Genomic DNA, 15,051 nt, shown 5'->3' with positions numbered 1-15,051 from the left:
TACTAAGCCCATAATGGACTGTGCAGGAGCTGTGAGGACTTCCAAAGAAGGCAAGACTCCCCACCCCTAGGGTCTCCCTGACTAGTAGAAAACAGAAATAAAAATGCCTAAAAACCATTTAGGTCCATTTAAAAGCTCCGAAGTATCAACTTACTTTTAAGGGGCCCTAATAGAGGGAGCTTAACATTTGCATTACTGACTTGAACAAAACAGAGGAAATGAAGTCCTGGGAGTATTAGAAGGACCAGTGAAAGATACAGCCCTTTCAGAATATATATTCATTTTCCTGGAAAATGCTTATTTTAACTTTCAGTGTATCTTTTGAGGCACACTAATCTATGATGATTAGTGTGTTAGTATCTTTACAATAGATCTCTCCATTTTGACCCTGACTTCTAAACCTGTAACAATAGGGAGATATGTGGTTGTGTATCTGTGTTTGCCCATCTCTGTGTGCACTGTCATTTTAATTGTGTGGTGTGTACTGCTGGTACAAATATTTTTGGTAATGGCATAACACTGACTATTTAAATCAATTGTATGAAATCTAAGCAAAGCCACTTAAAAGAGAGTGAAGAATGTAAAAGTTTGTATTTCTATATATCGACTGTATTGGGATTTTATAGGACCAAGTAATTTGAAGTAAGGGTTTTTTTCTATTTAAATTACGATGATAGAGCCCTGAGTGGGTGGTTCAGTTGGAGCATTGTCCCACACACCAAAAAGGGTGTGGGTTCAATCCCCAGTCAGGGCTCGTACGAGATCAACGTTGCTCTCTCTCTCGTTCCTGCCCCCCTCTCTCCACACCTGTCTTCCTCTCCCTCCTCCATATCCTCTCTCTAAAATCAATAAACATGTCCTCAGGTAAGAATTTTTAAAATGTATGAAAAAACTATAACAAGAGAAATGTCTCTGTTTTTACCAAAGCCCCAAGTCAGTAAACTGAAGACAAATGCAGGGCCCCAGCTGCCTGATCGCCAATTTAAATTGTCCATTAGGTTTGCATTGCACGAATTATTGTTCACTTTCTGTCCTGAACTATTAAACTGATACCTTCAGTGCACAGAGTTAAAGACTGTCATATCTCTTCCAAAAATGAGCATCTCCCAGAGGAAGGAAGGGTTCTGGCATGTTGTGGTCAAATAATGGGCATCCAAAGACATCCATGGCCCAATCTCCAAACGTGTGGCTGTGCTCTATTCCATGGTAAGGGGGAGTCAACTTTGTACATGGAGTCAAGGTTTCTAATCAGCTGGCCTTGAAAGGAAGAGATTATCGTAGAGTATCTGGGTGGGCCCACAGGAATCACAAGGGTCTCTTAAATGATGAGAAGAGATGCAAAAATCAGAACCAGGGAGGTGGCATCAGGAGAAAGATGCACGTGGCTAATGATGCCTTCGAGGAGGGCAGGCAGGGCCCCAAGAGCCAAAGAATGCAAGTAGCTTCTAGAAGCTGAAAAAGACAAAAACAAAAGGCTCTTCCCTTAAGCCTTTCAGAGAGACAAAGCCATCCCCATACCCCAATTTCAGCCCAGTGAAAGCTACTATAAAAATCTAACCCCGCCCTGGCTAGTGTGGCTCAGTGGATTGAGCATCAGCCAGCTAACCAAACAGTCACTGGTTCAGTTCCCAGTCAGGGCACATGCCTGGGTTGTAGGCCGGGTCCCCGGTGGGGGTTGTGCGAGAGGCAACCACACACTGCTATTTCTCTCCCTCTCTTTCTCCCTTCCTTCTTCTCTGCCTGGAAATAAATGAATAAAATCTCCAAAAAAAATCTGATCCCTAGAACTGCAAGGTAATAAATTTGTGTTGTTTGAAGCCACTAACTTTGTGGTAATTTGTTAGAGCAGCGATAGTGAGAAAATAAAATACACTGTGTCATAAGTCATGTGAGATTTTCAAAGGTAAGTAGTGTGTGTTATAGTGTATACTTGTAATATATACACACATGCACACACATAAGACTGTGTGTATTTACAGTGCTAGGAATATGAGCTTTTAATCATGACAGGCTAACCTCTCTGAATTCAGATAAAGCTCTCATGGTTGATTCTTTTGGGGGGAATAAAACCCAGTAGTAATGTAAAATTACTTTAGAAATTTCAAATCTAACTCAAATTTAAAATGTCAAACTTCAAACGTAGCTCACCTCTATTAACTTTGGAGAGAGCCATATAAGTGCAACTCCTCTCGGGAAATTATGGTCCAAGTCCACTAGACTGAGCATTTCGGCAAGAAGTTCAGAGAGCGTATCTTCCAAACACAGACAGGCAAAGCCTAGCATGCAGGAAGGAATGGTCCAACCCAAGAGAGACAGATGGGAATCCTCAGGACTGTACTGAAGACAGGTCCCAAGATGACTGGAAACTCCAGCAGTGAGGGAGGCCAGTCCGCACTAGTGTGGTCAGTCATCTCCAGGTGAGACATCTTTGAAAAGTGAAACTGATAGGATACTGACACACTTAAAGCACAAGCTTGGGCTTTAGTTAATGCCAATTATTCATTCCATTAAAAAGAAAATACGGCAGAAAGGGAACAGGAATTACATTATACTGTAGAATTTAGTGCCAATGATGTTTTCACAGTCATAATTACACAATAGTGAAGACTGAACTGACCAAAGTTACAATATAACTACAGTCACGTGTCACTGAACAATGGGGGTTTTCTGAGAAACGCTTTCTTAGGCGCACATCACAGAGTGCACTTACTCACACATGGATGGTATAATGCACTGCACACCTGTGCTATACACTACAGCCTGTTGCGCCTAGATTACAAGCCTGTACGGCACATTACTGTACAAAACACGAGATTAAATCAGGTGCAAGGGAAAATAATGCAATTAAGAGGCGTGGTAAACACAAGATGTGTGAGGCCATTGGCAGTCTAACACAACCCGCTGCTGGTTCACAGCAAACTAATTTTTTAATAAGTGGAAACAGTACCCTCTAAAATCAAAATAAAATGTATAGCATAGTAAATAAGTAAACTAGTTATACAGCTGTTTATTATCATTGTCGAGTATTACATGCTGTACATAATTGTATGTGCGATATGTTTATACGAATGGCAGGGCGGTATGTTTGCACCAGCATCACCTCAAACACATGAGCAATGCGTTGCACTGCGACCCTCGATGGCTGCAACCTCACTAGGTGGTAGGAGGTTTTCAACTCCATTATAATCTTACGTGAGCGCCATCACATATGGCGCTCATGTAAGACGTGGTGCGTCTTTGACTGAAACGTCATGATGAAGCACATGATTGTAAATTAAGAGAACAGGGCAAGGGAAGGGTGTTAGTGTGATGAAAGATGGGGTATGAACATGACCCAGATCCTTATTTTCTAAAGTGGAAGTCAGTTTAAAAAGCCTAAGTGAATAAGTATCGTCTACAACTTCAAAGTGTAGAAGTAGCTAAATAAATGTATTCTTTAGCCATTTAGAGGAAAATATAAAAAGAACCGGTTGTATGAGTTGGAAGGCGGTTGCCCCTGGAGAAAGAGTGGAGGGGCATCGAGCTGTCATGCATCTCAGCAAGTCTCATACAACTGCACCATACTTTGCATTACATGCAGGAATATAACTGTGTTCAGTAAACAAGCTAATAAAGTTGAACATTTACATTTATAATAAAAAAGCTATGAACAGTGTGTTTTAATAAGGACCCACACCTCCCACCTCTGCTAAGCTCCGAGTCTTGATCTCTTCAAGAGTTGTTGTTGTTTATACAAATTAGCCCTTGGGCCTATTTCTCAAACTTTCCCAATGAATTCACCATGAGTTAAGTAAGTCTGGAGGTTTGCTTTTCACCATGAGAATCAGTAAACACACCTCATCCACTCACCCCTCTAAGGCTGACACCTTTGACCCATCTATTCAAAAGTCAGCCAGGAATCCAAATAGTTTGTATGTTAGTTGTAAGAATGGACTGGACAGTGAGATTCGGTTTTTCAGTTGAAGAGGCTTCAACTGAAAGTTTCCCCAAAATCTAGACTGAGAATCCCCTGTGGGGAGAACCTGTGCAAGTGCACCCACCACGGCCCCGAGCCCACATGGACCTCTGACCTGCCTTTAGGTCATAGGTGCTGCCCCCCGAGCCAGGTTCATCTTACATGAGAGGGTTGGAAGTAGGACGAGGATGTGCACTCCCTCCAAAAGTCTAGACTGAGAAGCGGGGAGGCCTGGAGCCCTGATACATATGCGAAGACTCCTTTCTCTACCTCAGCACATTGCTTCTACAGCTTTGAAGGTGGATGGGTGAGAGGAAAGGCAGAAGCTTTCCCTGCAATTGATCCAAGAATGTAAAAGTCTTGCCTTATGAGGTTCGAATAAAAGAAGCAGGAGAAATGGATCCCTCTTACATAGAGAACTAGAAGACAGGAGCTGCCATCAGCCGTCAACAGATGTTTATTGAGTTAATGCCCCACACTGGGCATTGGATGCCAAACTTAGTGCAGTTCCTGTGCTTTGCAAACTGACTTCTCAGTGAAACTTACAGACGCTCTGACACCTAGCTCCTTGACAACTTGAATCTTGTTCCATTCTCTTATCTATCTATCTATCTATCTATCAATCTATCTATCTTGGTTCTGGGAGTGTTTCTCTCCTTTTCTTCCCTTTTCAAATCTGGGTGCAACATCTATTTGACATACTTTTAAAACAACCCAAAGGTAAATCAACAGCCACGCACTAAAAATATAAGCCCCAAGAAAATAAGCAGGTGCATTTTGTGTTATGTTGCAATTTCATAATATTTTGTCTACTTTGCAGCCAGCAACAAAACAAACACAAATTTTCACTATTATCCCAGAAATACCATTCGTGCTTTTTAGACCCTTTATGCTAGAAAAATTCTCCTTCTTTTGAAATCCTTTTCTTCCTGTAAATCAGAAACAAAACTATTCTATAAAATGAAGTTTCGACTTCCTTATCATTATAACAGCCTATAAATCTGGAAGAAAGGACAAAGAAATGTGTCCAGCATCAAAATGAACTCTCCAAGGAAGCAGGGATGGCCTTCCACAGAGTCAATCAGGGCTAGTACATGACATTCTAAAAAGTAGGAGGGGCACTGGGAGAAGCTGAGGAGACTCAGAGTCTAGCTAGGCATGACATGAGATTCCAGAGGTGAAATATATAGAAAGCAAAAAGAAGCCCCCCAAAAATGAAGAGCTAAAAGACACTTTTCTCTGTGTTCTCTCTCTCCCAGGACACAGTAGTCCAACACTAAAGTAGCCCAGTGCATTTGCCAACAAAGTAAGGAAAATACCCAATGGCCAGCCTTGTTTGAGTGTCCACTGTATGACGGGCACAGTGCTAGGGAGGCATTTCCATCCCCTTCTACAAATGAAGACAAAGGCTCAAGCCGGTTAAACAACTCATCCAGGGTCACATGGCTGTTGCATACCATAGTCAGGATGCTAACCTTGACCTATCAGATGGATAGATTCCAAAGCCATCCCTCTCTCTGCTATTCCAATCTTCTTGTCAGTGCGTTAAGTAGGCATTTGAAAAATGTTTGTTAAACTAATGAACAATGCACACTGAAATATTACTCAGCAATAAAAAAAATGAAATATTTTCATTTGTGACAACATGGATGGACCTAGGAGTATTTCGCTAAGTGAAATAAGTCAGACAGAGAAAAACAAAGACCATGATATCATTTATATGTTGAGTCTAAAAAATGAAATAAATGATCAAAATAGAAACAAACTCATAGATAAAGAGAACAAATTGATTGTTGTTAAATGAAAGAGGGGTTGGGGGTGGGTAAACAAGATGAAAGGAACTGAGAAGTATAAATTTCCAGTTACAAAAATAGTCATGGGTGTGTAAAGTTCAGTACAGGGAATACAGTCAATAATACTGTAATAACTATACATGGTACCAGATGGGCACAGTCTAATCACTTTGGAAGTTATATAAAAATTGAATCATTACTTTATACAGCCGAAGCTAATATAATATTGTATGTCAACTGTAATTGAAAAATAAATTTTAAAAAACTAGTAAATAAATGAAAGAAGTAGGTTCAGGAAAAAGAGATTCCAAAATTTAGGTGTGCAACAATTAGAAGGAAGAAATAAATATACATAAGTCTTAGGTAAGGACTTTGGCTTTTTTTTAAAATCCTCAACCGAGGATATGTTTATTGATTTTAAAGAAAGAGGGAGGGAGAGAGAAACATTGATGTGAGAGAGAAACAGTGATTGGTTGGCTCCTGACATGGGGTCAAACCCGCAACCTAGGTGCGCGCCCTCCCAGGGAATGATGGAAGCCACAACCTTTTGGTGTGTGGGAAATGATCCAACCAAATGAGCCATCCAGCCAGGGCAAGATTTTTGCAATTTTCGAAGAATGTACATCTGGAAGTGAGATTTAGTTGATCTATGGAGAAAGACAGAGGAGACCTATGACTAAAGAAAAGTTGCTAGACAATAATAGCTATTATGTTAAATGAGAATCTCTCCAGGGCAGTAATGAAAGCCATTGTAGGAACATTAAAAACCAACTGAAAATAATATTAATGGGAATTTTGAAAAAGGAACAATAATCCTGGAAGCAAAAACATAGATTGTTATGTTGACTCTATTTCAATACTACAGAATTTATGTGGCTCCTAATAAACTCAGGAGTATATAATATAAGATCTTCATATGCATTGAATTTCATAAGGCAAGCAATGGAATATATATTTCAGCACTGTAAGTACAATTAACAAGTGACAATGACACTTATCTCTGGGGATATTAGATACTAGTAACATTGCTTATTCATGTAAGTTACAAATGCTTTTTAAATCTTACAGTTCTACTTAAATTAATACTATCCATTAATTCTATCCTATGACATTAAGTACAACGCATTAATTATATATCTAAGGTTGTTTCCTTGTAACCAGTTTTACTTGTCTCTAATTAGGTCTTCTTTTGTTTGAAAGCAGCCCAATGGCCTCATTAAATTTGTTGCCTTCTTTTAATGAGGTTGGCTGACAATTAAACATACTGCATTATCAATTCCAGGATCTTCCCTCTGCATAATACTTCCCTCTACCTTTGACACTGCATTCTTTAAGAAGAAGTAGGATGGACATTCACCAGTAATATGGTGCAGGAAGAATGTGGGATTTCCACTTCCTTTCCAATGATCTGTCTTTTCTACTGAGTAGCTCTTTCTACTTCTCCTCTTCCATCACCCTTGCCACCAGATCCCTACAGTAATTATCCCTTCTGCCACCAGCACCACTGCTATCACCTCCGAGGCCTCCACAAACATGTGCTCTGGCACATTGATCTTCTCTTGTGATTTGTGAGGCCTGGTTGTCACTCCAAGAATATACTGAGCCCTCAGGAAGCCATCTGGTCAGGTTTGGTTCTTGTCTTCCGGGGGGAGTTTAACCTTCTCCAGCTTTATTCCCCAGTTCTTCCAATGTCTGCCATTCAAACTGACCCACTTGTTTTATTCCTGCTGTCGCTTGGCCCCATGGCCCTATAGTTGTGTGGGTTTTTTTGACTTAAGGTGCTTTCCCTTCGCAAAGTCCTCAAGACTCAGTGCTAATGCCACATCCTCCCCCAAACCTTCCCTGTTCTCTTCTCTGACTGTGATGTCTGTCTCTTCTAAACCTCCTTATCTGCACATCTCGAAGTTAATCACCAACTGGCCCTTTATGCTAATATTCCCTGTCTTCCACATAGTGAAGCTTAAGAAATATTTATTGGTGGAATAAATGAATAAATGAATTTATAGCATTGGTCTCGGTTTAGGTTGCAAAAGTTACATGTCTTATTCCTCCACTGGGGGAAAAAACAACCCAGAAGTGTCAATATGCATAGTTATATCCTTTTGGCATCTTTTAGGGTAAATCCCATGAAATAGACCCTCGCTGCGTGTCTATTGATTCAAAATAAAAACTGTATTCTGATGCAGACCGAGTGAATGACTGCTGTGAAAAGGTGAAGTGTACTGTTATAGCAGCAATGTTGAAGAAGATACAAATGACTTTTTAAGATATAACTCACCAGTGGCCCTGACCTTTCCACCTCAGCTTAGCATTCTGAGCTCAATTTTTTAAAAAAGTGGCTCCATAGATGTGGAAGGCAGATTTATGAGCCTTGATGCCAAGAATATGAAGAGGTCATATCTCCTTATTTCCGGGTCAGTGGCAATATAAATCGGTCTGAGAGATGTGGTGAGAAAACAGTTTTCTACACCCTGTTCTCTCATGTTCTCTGTCTTACAAGGATCTCTAGGCCTGCAAGGGGTAATGGAAGAGAAGTTGCCTGCCCCAGTAGGCACATAATGCTCAGCACCTACTGGTCCCAGGGCCTTTAAAGGGCTTCCACCATTGTGGGGTGGAAAGAAACAAGGGCATAATGCCGTGAAAAGCACTCGATCTGAAGAGCCCAGCCAATCTCAATCTGAATCCCGGATCTAGTACTTTCTCAGAGTCACTTCCCTGCTTTCAGTCCCAGCTTGCTCATCTGAAAAAACAAATGCGGATAACATCTTATACCCCATAAGATCATCACAAATATTTGAGGTTAAGTAGGTAAGTGGATAGACAGACAAACATTCTCTAGAACAACGCCTAACATTCCATAAAAAAAGACATGGTGTGTTCAACTGTGTCAGGAAGCTATATTGGAATGAATCCTGTATTTACCAAATTCAGAACTTAAAGTAGTTTGAGACCTTAAACAAACACTGAGACTAGTGTAGGTATATCACAGTTCTGCGGCTACCCTGGCAATTGTGTTTTAACACGACTAAGTAAATCAGGGAGCAGGGCAGTAAATACATATAGCAGATAGAAGCCATGGTAAGCTTTATTACATCTTAGAAGTGAAGAGTGACTCATATGCATGTTCGGACAAAATGGAGTTAAGGAAGAAATCTCTCTTTATCTAGTTTACTCAGTAAAGCTTTGGGGAAGAGGTGAAGAAAAGGGAAGGGAAAGGTCTAGTGCAGTTAAGAATAGGTAGCATTTCCAGGAATAGGGTATGAGTATTAAAAGAGAATAAGAAGTTGGTTAACTCAGCTAAACTGAGAACTCACAGGGACCACAGAACAGAAAGAAAAATAAGAAACAGCTGGGTTTCTTTTCCTGGCGTGTGATCGCACAGTCTCTCTAGTCACTCATTCTATCATTCATTCATTCAGCCATTTGGCAGGTTTTAGTAGGAACTATGTGCTAAGTGGTATGTGCTGAGAGCACTGTGGTATGATAAACAATCTCTTGAGTGTATTATTATGAAAGGATAGATATATGCTGTAAGAAAACCCTCAGTTCTCTCTTCTACATAATAAGTTATTTAACCAAATAGTTATCTCTTACATCTCCAAACACTATGGTTGTGAATGATACAAGTCACTTTGCCAGCTTGCACTTTGTAATTTGTCCAACACAGAACATTGCCCATTTCCAACATTCAGCACATCTAATGTCCCTGAAGGGCTGGCTACCATCTGTGCATGCACTTGTATGTACACTTGTCCCCACAAGCCTGTATACGCACATGTCTGGGAGTGGCACAAAGTACTCAGGGAAATGTGGACATGAGAAAATTATCTTGAGAAATTATCGTGAGATTAAGGTCAATATGCAAATAATTGCATCAAGTATTTGCCCTTTTTTTATAATACTAGCATATCCTTTTAGGGACTCAATTTTTTATCTTTTTCTTTTGGATGGTTTTTTTGAGTTTATGCAGGTTGGATTCTTAAATCTACAGAATAAAGACATTTTCATATATTTTAAATATGAAAAAATGAGTTGTGATTTTTTTAAATCTCAAGTAATTCAAAATTGCTTAAATGCTAAAGCTACAAATATTGTCTCCTTTTTGTGTTTTAAGTCACTCATTTCAGATGTATTACTCACCTCCCTTAAGGCTGAACCTTAGTTTATTAATTTCTGAAAATTTCTCCTTAGGTAAAGGTATCTGGAGTTCTGCAAGAGTGTTAGAACAAGATCGGTCTGTTCTTAACGTGACAAATCGCACGGTTCCTAGGTGAACATTGTCTCTCTTCGTTCAGAGTCAGGTAGCATGAAGAGCTGAGATGACTCACAGTTTCCCAACACTGGTGGAACTAGTTTACATCTCTGGCCCCTTAAATGCCATCAGAGATGAACTTGATTCTTCCCAAGTGCAAGCAAGTTTTAGAAGATCTCACTCTGGATAAGTTTAGCTATAGAATTATATCAGGCAAGATCAGAAAAGGAGCTGAGAAGGCCACTTTGTCAAACACCATGTTGTACCCAGACGAGTCAATATTTAAACATTCTTACACAGATGTTTATACATCAAAGCGGCTTGGTAAAGTTAATTTTGGTGAGGAATATCAACATCTTGTTGGTACAAGTGAACATGTAGAGACATATTTCAAATCGCAAAGGAAGGCACAGAGGGTTGCTTCGGTACTATGCCAATGCTCAGCCCTCCCGTGAAGCCCAGAAGCCAGGCTACATTTCCCTACTTCGCTGAAGTGTTGCAAATTTTCTCTGCAGTCTCAAATTCTACAACTGTCCTATGTGTTCTTCTTTCTGAGAAAAAGACCTTGAGTGTTAGCACCTAGGTCCAACATATCTCAATATTTGCCTACATAGAAGTCGAATGAGTACACAGACAGAAAATAGAGGTTCAAATCCAGTAGAATTACATTAGGACGGTGCTATGTAAATTACTTAATTTTGTTCCACCCAAATTTCTTCATCTGTTAAAAAAAAAAAACTAAAAAGGTAATGAGAGCTCTTTCCCAGGGATTTGTGAAGATTAAACAAGATAATTCAATGAAGGGGCTACTCCACAGATGTTATAGTTACCATTCCCTTTCCTTCCCGATATGAATTGGTTTTTCTCCACAAAGAAGAGTAAATAAGGATTTAACACTTAAAAAAGTAAAAATAAAACATGACTTTCTACACAAATAATCGCCAAAGGACTCATGAAAGTTCTAGAGCAAAGACCTATGAACAGCGTGGCTGAGAAACTAGTCTACCCCAAGCTAAGCTTGGAAACCCCCTACAGCAGACGCTCCCCATACTGTCCTGGTAGACACATCCCACATTCTGTAACAGGCTTACCACCCCTGTAGTTGCTACTAAGAGGGTGGCTTATGACAGGATGAGCTTCCCCCCACAATCCACATCTGGCCCAGGCCACCTCCCCCACCTCTTAGGCTTGGGCAGTATGAAGGCAGAAGCCAGAGCTGAATAATAATAACAGTAGTATCGTCTTCCTCAAATCCTTTCTGAAAGGAGGATGTGTATAAATGGGAAAATAAATAAACAAGTTGCAGAGCAGGGAGGCAACCATGGAGTGTTTTAAGAAGTGAAGAGTGTAGGCTTGAAGTCAGATGTGCCCCCTGCCAATTCTTCCTAGCTGTGTGCTCTCCCAGGAGTTCCTTCGGCTCCCAGAGCCTCACTTCTCTCGTCGTCATATGGAGCAATAGTAGCTGCTGGAAAGCATTGTGTTTAGGATGAAAAGATACAGTATATGTGAAATGACTTGGCCACTTTCCCCGAACCTGGGCTGTCCTATACATACCACTGTGCATCCAATGTGCACAGCTCCATTGGCTTCGAAGTAGAAAGAAGAGCAGAGAGAAGATAGAAATTTGAAGGTTCAAACAGTAAAATAATTGAAGTACCACTAGTAGTGTAGTTATAAGTTTAAAGGATGGGCAAGGAATTAACCCACCAATCTAGTACTGATTCAGATTTAGAAAGTGCAGAAAATAGGACACTTCCAATAATTCCATGAAACAGAGGAAATGAGAGTTAAGAAAAGATAAAGGGCTTCATCCTTTACCAAGCTGATTTGGATTTCATAGTAAGGTACCCAAGACAAAATACAGAGCAGTTTGGAAGAGTACGTATTCAGTAGCCCTTGAATGCTAGCAATTAGCAAGTGAAACAGAAAAAGAATAGCATTTGCGGTGTTTTTTTTCCCTGATAATATAAGAAAAAAACAAATGTCATTAAAAAATTTTTAAGTTATAAGAGTATAAACCAGAACATAGAAAGCACCAAATTCACCTACAGATAGATCATTCGTTTGCCCATTTGTTTATTTAATCCACAGATACACCAGGAACTGCTGTGAGTAACGAAGATCCAATATGGAGCAAAAAGAAAAGCCACCACCTTTCAGAAGACTTGCGTTCTTTGGGGGAGAGATAGTGAACCAAAAAAAGTATAAATTAGTCCCTTGGTGGTAAGTGCTATTTTAGAATGCTGTCTAAGAGGACAGGGAGAGGCAGCATTAGGATAAGACTACGGTGTCTTTTACCATCAGCGGTCACGTGGGGAGATGACGCATGGGCAAATTCCTAAAGGTACTGAAAGCACCAGCTCTTCCTGGTGAAGACAAAAGTGGACAGAAAGGCTCAGTGGAAAGAGAGGGTGTTTGGCGGGTACCAAGAACACCAGAGGCTAGTGTGGCTGCCGCCAACACTTTGAGGAGGACTGGTAGAGAATGAATTCAGAGATAGAGCAGAGACGCCAAACAGTAAGGGCTTTGCAGGCCAGTACGTGGATCTGGCTTTCATCGTGCAGGTTTTTTACAGAGGAGTGACAGGATCGAATCTATTTTAAAGGCTCACTCCGAGAAAAGAGCAGAGAGGGAGGAAGGGCCGAGGTGAAGACCAGTTAAAGAGACCTAGGCAGTGATCAAGCCAGGATGTGATGGAGGCTTGAACCAGACAGGAAGCTCTTGGAGATGGTGGAAAGTGATCAGATTCTGGTTTGGAAAAAGAGGTGAATGGGTTTACTGCTGGACTGGCTGTCGGTATAAGAGAGAGAGACAAGTTCTGGAAAAATTTTAGATACGTAATCTGAACAACTAGATGGATAAACTTCCCCTTATTGAAATAAGGAAGAGAAAAGAGGAACAGATTTAGAGATTGGTGGCTGGGAATTAGAATTTTTAGATGTACAAGTTTGAGATACCTATTGTCCATTCATGAGGAAGTGTTTAAAAGCATAGATGTAGATAACTTATATGTTAATAACAAAGTGAGATCATATGCTCTATTCAGTTCTGAAATATGATAGGTATATTTTTCTAACTTTAAAGTGTTCTTTCAGAATATTATTTTTAAACTTAATATTCTACTGGTACATTTCACCATTCAGGAATTTTCACACATTAGTTTCACATTTATCACTATTATGTATAATGTTTAAATAAAAATCTTTGACAGCTTCACTGACTATCTCCTTAAGGGACACATCCAATTATAGAGTCAAGAGTTGAAAACTTCTAAAACACTTGATACACATTAAGCTGCATTCCCAGAGGTTTATGTCAATTCACAGTCTCACTCCTAGACCGAAGAGTACTTGTAGTCAATCATGAGTTTATGGGAATTAACATCATAATAATTACCATAATAGAAGTAGCTGCCATTTGATAAGCCTTGCTATGTACCAGACCTGTTCACAGCTCACATGGGCTATCTTCTTTATTACTCAATAACTCTTTCAGGTAGATACTGCTCTTATCTCCATTCGCCATGTAGACACCAAGTGATGGGCCCAAAGTTACACAGCTAGCAAATGACAGTGTTAAGAGGCAAACCCAGATTTATCTTATCGTGAAAAGCAAGAGCTTTCCCTGACTGGCTGTGGCTCAGTTAGTTGGGTTTCATCCCACAAAGCAAAAGGTTGCCAGTCCTATCCCTGGTCAGGGCACATGCCCGGGTTTCGGGTTCAGTCTGCAGTTGAGGTGCGCTTGAGAAGCAAGCAATCTGATGTTTCTCTCCCTCACTTTCTCCTGCCCTTCCTCTAACTCTAAAAATAAATACAATCTTTTTTTTAAAAAAAGAGCTTAATTACTCTGCTGACTTTTTACTCTGAGGCAGGCAAGAAGTGTTTTGTCATAATTGTACTTTATAGGTTAACGGCGATATGTACTACAGATACTGCTATATATGTGTGTATATATGTACATATATATGTTTGTATGGAAAATAATACAATAATTAATCAACAGTAATACCAGAATGAACTGTGTTTCTTGCACTCACAACTGTAAGCCTACTTTTGCCCCACCCTGTATGTACACATATGCACATATTTCCTCACTCCTGTCCCGCCTAACTTTCCTATTCACATTTCCTTCTTGCCTTAGCTTTCTTATGTACTAATTTATTTACTTCTACTTAGTAGTCCATTTTAAATCCTAAAAAGAAAGCACAAATCAATGAAATAAACAAGTTACCTTACTTACATAAATTATTTTAAAGTCTAAAGGCTTAGCAAACTCAAATTAAAAAAGAATAAATACACTCACTGCCAAGTACAAAACTAACTCTGAAGAAAAACGCCTCAAGTACTGAATGGAATATTCCACATTTTAACACCGAGTAAAACAGGAAGAAGAGCACAGAGCATACCTAAAATGGTATCACCAATAATTTTTATTATCTTAACAGAATCAATTCTGAAGACATTGTACAGCAATTTCTATGAAAGCTCTTCAGTCAGCAAAAGTGATTAAGACCTTTACTATACATCTTATTCACAAGGGCCCCCGAGAGCGCTGTGCCTACTCACAGTGATTAGCTGGTGGGTCAGCCTGAATCATAAGGAAGAGTGCACCTGACTGAATCACCCATTCCACTTCCTGTAGCACCTGGTTTTCCTTGGAACACTGCCACCCACAAACCGCCCCTGCCAAGGCCTATTTAGTTTATGAAATCTGATAAGGTCACAATCAGAGGCAGTGTGGTACTGAGATCCACTAGAGTTTTGGTGCAAGAGTCAGAAAATTCATTTCCATCCGAAATCAACCCATATATGTCCCTACAGTTTTATAATGCTTGCATCATAAGCTCACAGCCATGTAGAGAGACAAAGCCATTCTATTGGAGCACTGGAAAGCACACAGGAAGCTGTAGTACACGTCCCAGGAAACACCAGCCTGTTGGATTTCACAGTGGTTGAGGTACAAAGTGTCCGATAAATGTGGCTCTGAACTTGTGAGTCATCTATCGCCCCCGTTCTGACCTGAGAATTATCCTCCTTCCCAGACAGCCTGAC

General features: G+C 40.1%; 1 long non-coding RNA gene across 3 annotated transcripts in view; it reads right to left on the bottom strand.

Moving 5' to 3' along the window:
* Window positions 1-14,612, bottom strand: part of LOC118978975 (uncharacterized) — a 31,488-nt gene extending 16,876 nt beyond the window's left edge. For all 3 annotated transcript variants that reach the window (XR_005064818.1, XR_005064817.1, XR_005064816.1), the window contains exon 1: window positions 14,566-14,612. This is a non-coding gene — a long non-coding RNA (uncharacterized LOC118978975). The remainder of the gene's footprint in view (window positions 1-14,565) is intronic.
* Window positions 14,613-15,051: the final 439 nt, after the last annotated feature.

This window comes from Sturnira hondurensis, unplaced genomic scaffold, assembly GCF_014824575.4.
Source record: "Sturnira hondurensis isolate 20B ecotype Veracruz unplaced genomic scaffold, ASM1482457v3 Scaffold0022201, whole genome shotgun sequence".
NCBI lineage: Eukaryota > Metazoa > Chordata > Mammalia > Chiroptera > Phyllostomidae > Sturnira > Sturnira hondurensis.
This window is presented reverse-complemented; position numbering and strand designations above follow the sequence as displayed.